The 6218-nt window shown below is 39.3% G+C and overlaps 2 non-coding genes across 2 annotated transcripts; both read right to left on the reverse strand.

Moving 5' to 3' along the window:
* Nucleotides 1-3481: 3481 nt before the first annotated feature.
* LOC141572563 (small nucleolar RNA SNORA24) lies at nucleotides 3482-3618 on the reverse strand. The gene has a single exon (XR_012497887.2). It is a non-coding gene; the product is annotated as a small nucleolar RNA SNORA24 (small nucleolar RNA).
* Nucleotides 3619-5175: 1557 nt separating this feature from the next.
* Nucleotides 5176-5285, reverse strand: LOC141572562 (small nucleolar RNA SNORA24). Its single transcript, XR_012497886.1, has one exon. It is a non-coding gene; the product is annotated as a small nucleolar RNA SNORA24 (small nucleolar RNA).
* Nucleotides 5286-6218: the final 933 nt, after the last annotated feature.

Raw genomic sequence — 6218 nt, forward strand, 5'->3', positions numbered from 1 at the left:
AACTGAGGACAAAGATAATCCATGTCATGAAGTGGTGGCACGATTGAATAGTTGGTGACCTTGGAAAATATTCCAATAAAGGGAAAGCTCCCACCCAGTGACACGTTTCAAACATTTAAGTATCAGGAGGAGACAACCCACAGAATGAGAGAAAATACTCGTAAATCATAAGGAATTAGTATGCAGAATAAAGAATTACACACACAAAAAAAAGAAATGTAATACATGGACTGTTGCCACGCAGCAGCTGGGTTACCTGTCTGTCTCCTCATACCTGTTCTTAAAGCAAGGAGAGTCTGTGAGACGGATCCTTTCAGGGACTTTGCGTCACCTTTGTGCTTGCATCTTATGTCTCCCTGTTTGGCCCCAGAAAGATGGCTGGTCAGCCAATGACAGGTACAACTCCCCACAGGGTAGGGGGGGGCAACCTAAGTCAGGTAGAGCCTAGTGGGGACCAACAGGAGAATCCACAGGGTTCATAGAGGTGGGCACAGCCCCCCCACTTCCTCTAGCTAAGGGGAACCTCTGCCTCTATGGCGGCATTCCTTCCTACAACCTTCAGGGGAAGAGATTCAATGATAGGCTCTCCATCTATTCATATGCATAAAGGTTTTGTCTGTTGGAGAAGTACACACATCCTGAGACTTACTGGTCCTGCTGCCTGCAGGCAAGAGTGATTGGCTTGAATCAGTTTCCTATTATAATGTGTAGGATTTTCAGATCTTGAGATTGACAAGCTTTATCTCCTTTACAGCCCCACCTAACTAATAAAAGCTATGCGTAGGCCCAATTCGGGGCTCAGCCCTTGATGCTGGAGTCTTTTGGCCCCACTTGCACTCTATTCTTGGCTACTGTCTTTTCTTAACCCTGCACCACCCTCCTCGTTCCCCACAACCCTCCTCGTGTGGTGCGGGATGAGACAATGGACAAAGCTCTTGAACAGATATTTCTCCAAAGAACATATACAGATGGCCAACGAGTACATGAAGATGCTTATTGTCGCTAGTCATTAAGGAAATGCAAATTTAAACCACAATGAGATAGCCATTTTAATGGGTGTGAAGTGGTATTAAAAAAGAAATTTTGGCAAGGATGTGGAGAAATTGAAACCCTTGTGCATTGTTAGTGGGAGAATAAAATGGTGCAGACACTAAAAGCTTGGTGAATCCTCAAAAAAAGAAGTAGAATTACTATGATCCATCAATTCCACTCAGAAAATATAGCCAAAGGAATTGAAAGCAGAGATTCGAACAGATACTTAAAAGCCAATGTTCACTGCATTATTCACAACAGCCAAAAAGGAGAAACAACCTAAGTGTCCATCTACAGATGATTGAACAAAATGGGGCATATGCACAAAATAGATCATTCAGCTATAGAAAGGAATGGAGTTCTGATACATGCTACCACATGGACGAACCTCTAGGACATTTTGCTAAAAGAAATAAGACAGAAAATAGGACAAATATTGATTCTACTTATTAGGTACCTAGAATAGGCAAATTCATAGAGATAGAAAGTAGATTAGAAGTTACGAGAGGTAGGGAGAAGGCGGGTGGGGAGTTATTGCTTAATGGTTACAGTTTCTACTTAGAGTAATGCAGAAGTCTTCAAAATAGATAGCAGTGATGGTTGCATACCATTCTGAATATAAAATAGCACTTAATTGTACACTTAACAGTTAAAATAAATTTTGTGTTATGCATGGGGGGAAAGAAAGGAAAGGCAATGAAAACGTTTATCTACACAAATACTTGAAGACTTGTACACAGATATCTATAAAAGCATTTATTCATAATTGTCAAAAAGTAGAAAAATATCTGTTGGCTGATGAACAAGGTGAGTTGGATTAGGCAATAGAAAGGAACGAACTACTGATGAATGTTACAAAATGGATGAGCTTCCAACACGTGTGAAGTGAAAATAAGCCAGAAGAAAAATACCATGTATTATACAATTCCATTTCTAGGAAATGTCCAGAAAGGGCAAATCTAGGAGATAAAAATTAGATTAATAGTTGTCTGGGACAGGAGATAGGGATAGGGATTGACTACAAATGGGTATGAGGAATATTTTTGGGCTGATAATCTAAAACTGGATTGTGGTGATAGATTCACAGTTCTGAATTTACTAAGTTAGGCTGTACCCTTAAAAGGGGTGAGTTTTATGGTCTAAGTTACAGCACAACAAATTTTTTTTTTTTTTTTTTTTTTTTTTTTTTTTTTTTTTTTAAGGCTATGCAGGTCTGTGGAGAGTGGGTGGGAAGGCCCATGCAATTCACAGTGGAGAACTGATGCGTTTCAAGCAGTTGTTAGCATTCTGCTGAGTAGAGATCAAAAGGTTGACCAATGTGCTCCAAACGACCATGACTGGAATTACCCACTATTAGCTTGGTTCCATCTGACTTACCAGTTTTATTCATAAGTTCAGACAGGACCAACAACCATCTATTGTAAGGTAGAAATGGAATAGCCAGAGATCACAATGTGCTTTAATAGGTAGCTCAAACACCCATGTTACCTAGTACTAACATTGCATCAATGCCCGCTGTGTCTTGTACACATCAGCTGAAGGAGGAGAGCTGAGCTTGGTTTATGATGAGTTTTTTTTTTTCTAAGAATCAATATATTTTCTTCCTTTGAAATAAATACAAACCAGTTTGAAAGGTGGGGGCATCTATGGGAAGAAGGGGAGTGGGGACAGGCCCCAGTCTTTTTAGTACCAAATGACTCTGGCGCGACCCGGAAACAGTTACAAATGAGAATAATTTAAATTCTCCGATAATTACATTTGGGTATAAGTCAAAAATTTGGGTATAAGTCAAAATTGGAGAGCTGCTACATTTTAGTTGGTTATCAGGGGTGGCCTTAATAGAAAATAACAGAAACATTCTAAATGGGCAGATACAAGGAACATATGTGGTCATCTACATTATGGAAAGAAGTGGCTCAAGATGAGAATACGTGGAGATTCCCACACACTGGCCAGTGGCCTGGCTGTCTATGTTGAGGCCTGGGAAAAACTGGGAGATGAGAAACAGAGACAAAGGGGGCTGGAGTACAGATATATGACACCCATACTGCCATATGAAGATTTTTCTATCATATGTCAACACTTCCCCACAAAGCGTGTACCATAGAGGAAGCACTGAATAATCAAGTAGACAAAACAACTCAGCCCACTGACACTAGATAGCCTTTGTCATTGGCCCCCTGGATCTGGCACAATGGCAACTGAAAGGTGTAGCCATGACAGAGAGATGCCTACATGTGCGCACAACAGCATGGTCCCATCTCGTGAAGGCCATCTAGCTGCTACTGCCTTTGAATATTCAACTTGACGGCACCAAAGACCCATATGGAGCCCAGAGAGGCTTTATTCCTGGAGGATATAAGAATGTATTCTGCTTTGCTGAATTATTCTATAGCTATCAATTAGATTCAATTTTTATTTTTATTTATTTTTATTTTTTTATTTTCAACAATGTTGCTTGTGCAAGTCAGAATCCGACACCAATTAAATGGTGGCAGCTTTGGCAACAAACTAGAATATGCTCGTCCACGACTAGGAAGGGAGACTGACATTCAGTTATTGGTGCTGCTGTTCAATCATGCGGATTTTACCCTGCTGGATCCGTCAATTACCTATAGAGATGTTGAACTTTCCAAATACAGTAGTGATTTATCCATTTCTGCCCATTAGGTGTAAGTTAACTTAATTGGGCTCATCCTGGAAGAGCCGGTGGTTCATTTTCTGAGAGGTAGGGTGGATTCACATAGAACCACGTGGTCCTGGTTCTACATGAGCTGCTGTACCTGTATGGAAACACACAGCTGCCCCCAATTAAGAGTGCTTGCCAAGTGATTCAGCTCCTTAGGAGTGAAGGTCTGGGTCACACCATCAATTGAGCCAAGATCTGTTGACCTGGTACCTGAGGGCGAGGAGAATTAGAGTGGGGAGTGAAGACAGGAAGCAGGAAGCATTCCTTGTTGCCCTGGTGTCAACTACTGTACAGGAAGCTGGCTCCTTCTGCTGCCCTTTCCTCATGTTTCTCTTTAAGAAGAGGCGCCCATGGGAGTGATGGAAGAATCAATCCCTGAGCGTGGAAAAACAGATTTGTTGTAGCACACAGAATGGACTCTGGTGGCCATGGAGGCACAACCACTCAGCTCTCCTTCAAGGGAGCCTAGTAATATGAGCCTCCAGTGGATTCCCCGTTAAATCCAAGGTCTTCCCACTGCGATTATGCTCTTTCTGAGAAGTTCCAAGCCATTGGTGCTCAATGTGGACTCCCCTGGAGGCAATATTTGTACCCAGGCTCCCCTCTTGGCCTGCAGAGACCTGTAGAAATGCACTGCAGCCTGGGACTCTCAATCTTCCTTCCCCCTCTCGTTTCACATGGCCAGATCTATGTAGCTGTGTATAGGTTTGTTCTACTCCTGCTCCCTCCCCTTCTACCTTTCACTGGAATTTTCCCCAATACACACTTAATCCATCTTGGCCTCTGTTTCCTAGCAGTTCCAAACTGACAGCACCCTAAATCAAAATTGAAAAACACACTAAGTTTAACACACTAAGTTTAATTCATTGCCATAGAAGTTAATAGGTGTCTCTTATGAGCACTGCTTAGCAAAAAGATCTTTAAAGGTAAAATGGGGGCTTAGACTGATTTTAGACCTTTCATAATATACATACTGTGCTATAAGTTTTCCTCTGAGCACTGTTTTACTGAATCCCAAATTTTGGTAAGATTGAATTTTCATTTTAATTTAATTCAAAATTTAAAAATTCTCTTGAGATTTCTTTGACCCATGTGTTATTTAGAAGTGTGTTGTTTAATCTTCAGGTATTTTAATGTTTTTTTTCTAGCTATCCTTCTATGATTCATTCCATTATGCTCTGAGAGCATACTTTGAAGTGTGTTGTTTAATCTTCAGGTATTTTAATTTTTTTTTTTTCTAGCTATCCTTCTATGATTGATTCCATTACACTCTGAGAGCATACTTTGTATAATTTCTATTCTTTCAAATTTGTTAATGTCTGTTTTACAACCCACAATGGGCTCTTGAAAGCTCTGTGTGAGTTTTGAGAAGAATGTGTATTCTGCTTTGCTGAATTATTCTATAGCTATCAATTAGATTCAATTTATTTATTTTATTATTATTTTTTTTTCAACAATTTTACTTGTGCAAGTCAGAATCTGATACCAATTAAATGGTGACACCTTTGCCAATAAATAAGAATATGCTCTTCCATGACTAGGAAGGGAGACAGATTCAATTGATTGGTGCTGCTGTTCAACCATGCTGATTTTCTCCCTGCTGGATCTGTCAGTTACCTATAGAGAGATGTTGAACTCTCCAAACACAGTAGTGATTTATCCATGTCTCCTTACAGTTCTATTGGTTTTTGCTTCATGTGTGTTGATGCTTTGTTAGATACCTACACATTAGGAATTATGTCTTAGAAAAATGGACCCCTTTATTATGTAATGCCCCCGCATATTTTTTCTTGCTATAAAGTTGGCTTTGTGTGAAGTGAATACAGCTACTCTAGTTCTTTGATTAGTGTTAGCATAGAGATCTTTCTCCATCCTTTTATTTTTGAACTATGTGTTTATTTAAAAGTTGGGCTTCTTATAGAACACATAGTTGAGTTTTTTTGTGTGTGGTTTTTTTTTTATCTACTCCGACAGTCTGTCTTTTATCTGTTGTATTTAGACCCATGACATTAAAGTGATCGATATAGTTGGGTTAATATTTGTTACTGGTTTCTATCACTTGACCCCTTTTCTTTCATTTTTGTATTTCATTCTGCTTTCTCTGGTTTCAGTTGAGCATTCTTTATTATTGCATTTTCCCTTATTATATCAATTATAATTCTTAGTATAGTGGTTGTTCTTGAGATTGCATCTATGTACGTTTACAACTAGTACCACACTTTTAAAGAACACTATACCACTTCATGGGTACTTCAATTACCTTAATACTCTAGTCCTAATTCCTCTCTCCTATCATAATTTGTCATTCATTTTACTTATTAACTATAGTTACCAAATACATTTTGAACAATCAGATCAAGAATAGTTTAACTTAATTCATTCCTTCTCTTATGCCTTTGCTAATGTATATCTGAGTGTCTAACCTATAGCGTTTTCCCTTCTTTCTGAAAATCTCTTAACATTTCTTACAAGGCAGGTCTACTGGCAACTGGCAACA

This window comes from Rhinolophus sinicus, chromosome 14 (assembly GCF_057876585.1).
Source record: "Rhinolophus sinicus isolate RSI-liver-muscle chromosome 14, RSI-T2T, whole genome shotgun sequence".
NCBI classification, from domain to species: domain Eukaryota; kingdom Metazoa; phylum Chordata; class Mammalia; order Chiroptera; family Rhinolophidae; genus Rhinolophus; species Rhinolophus sinicus.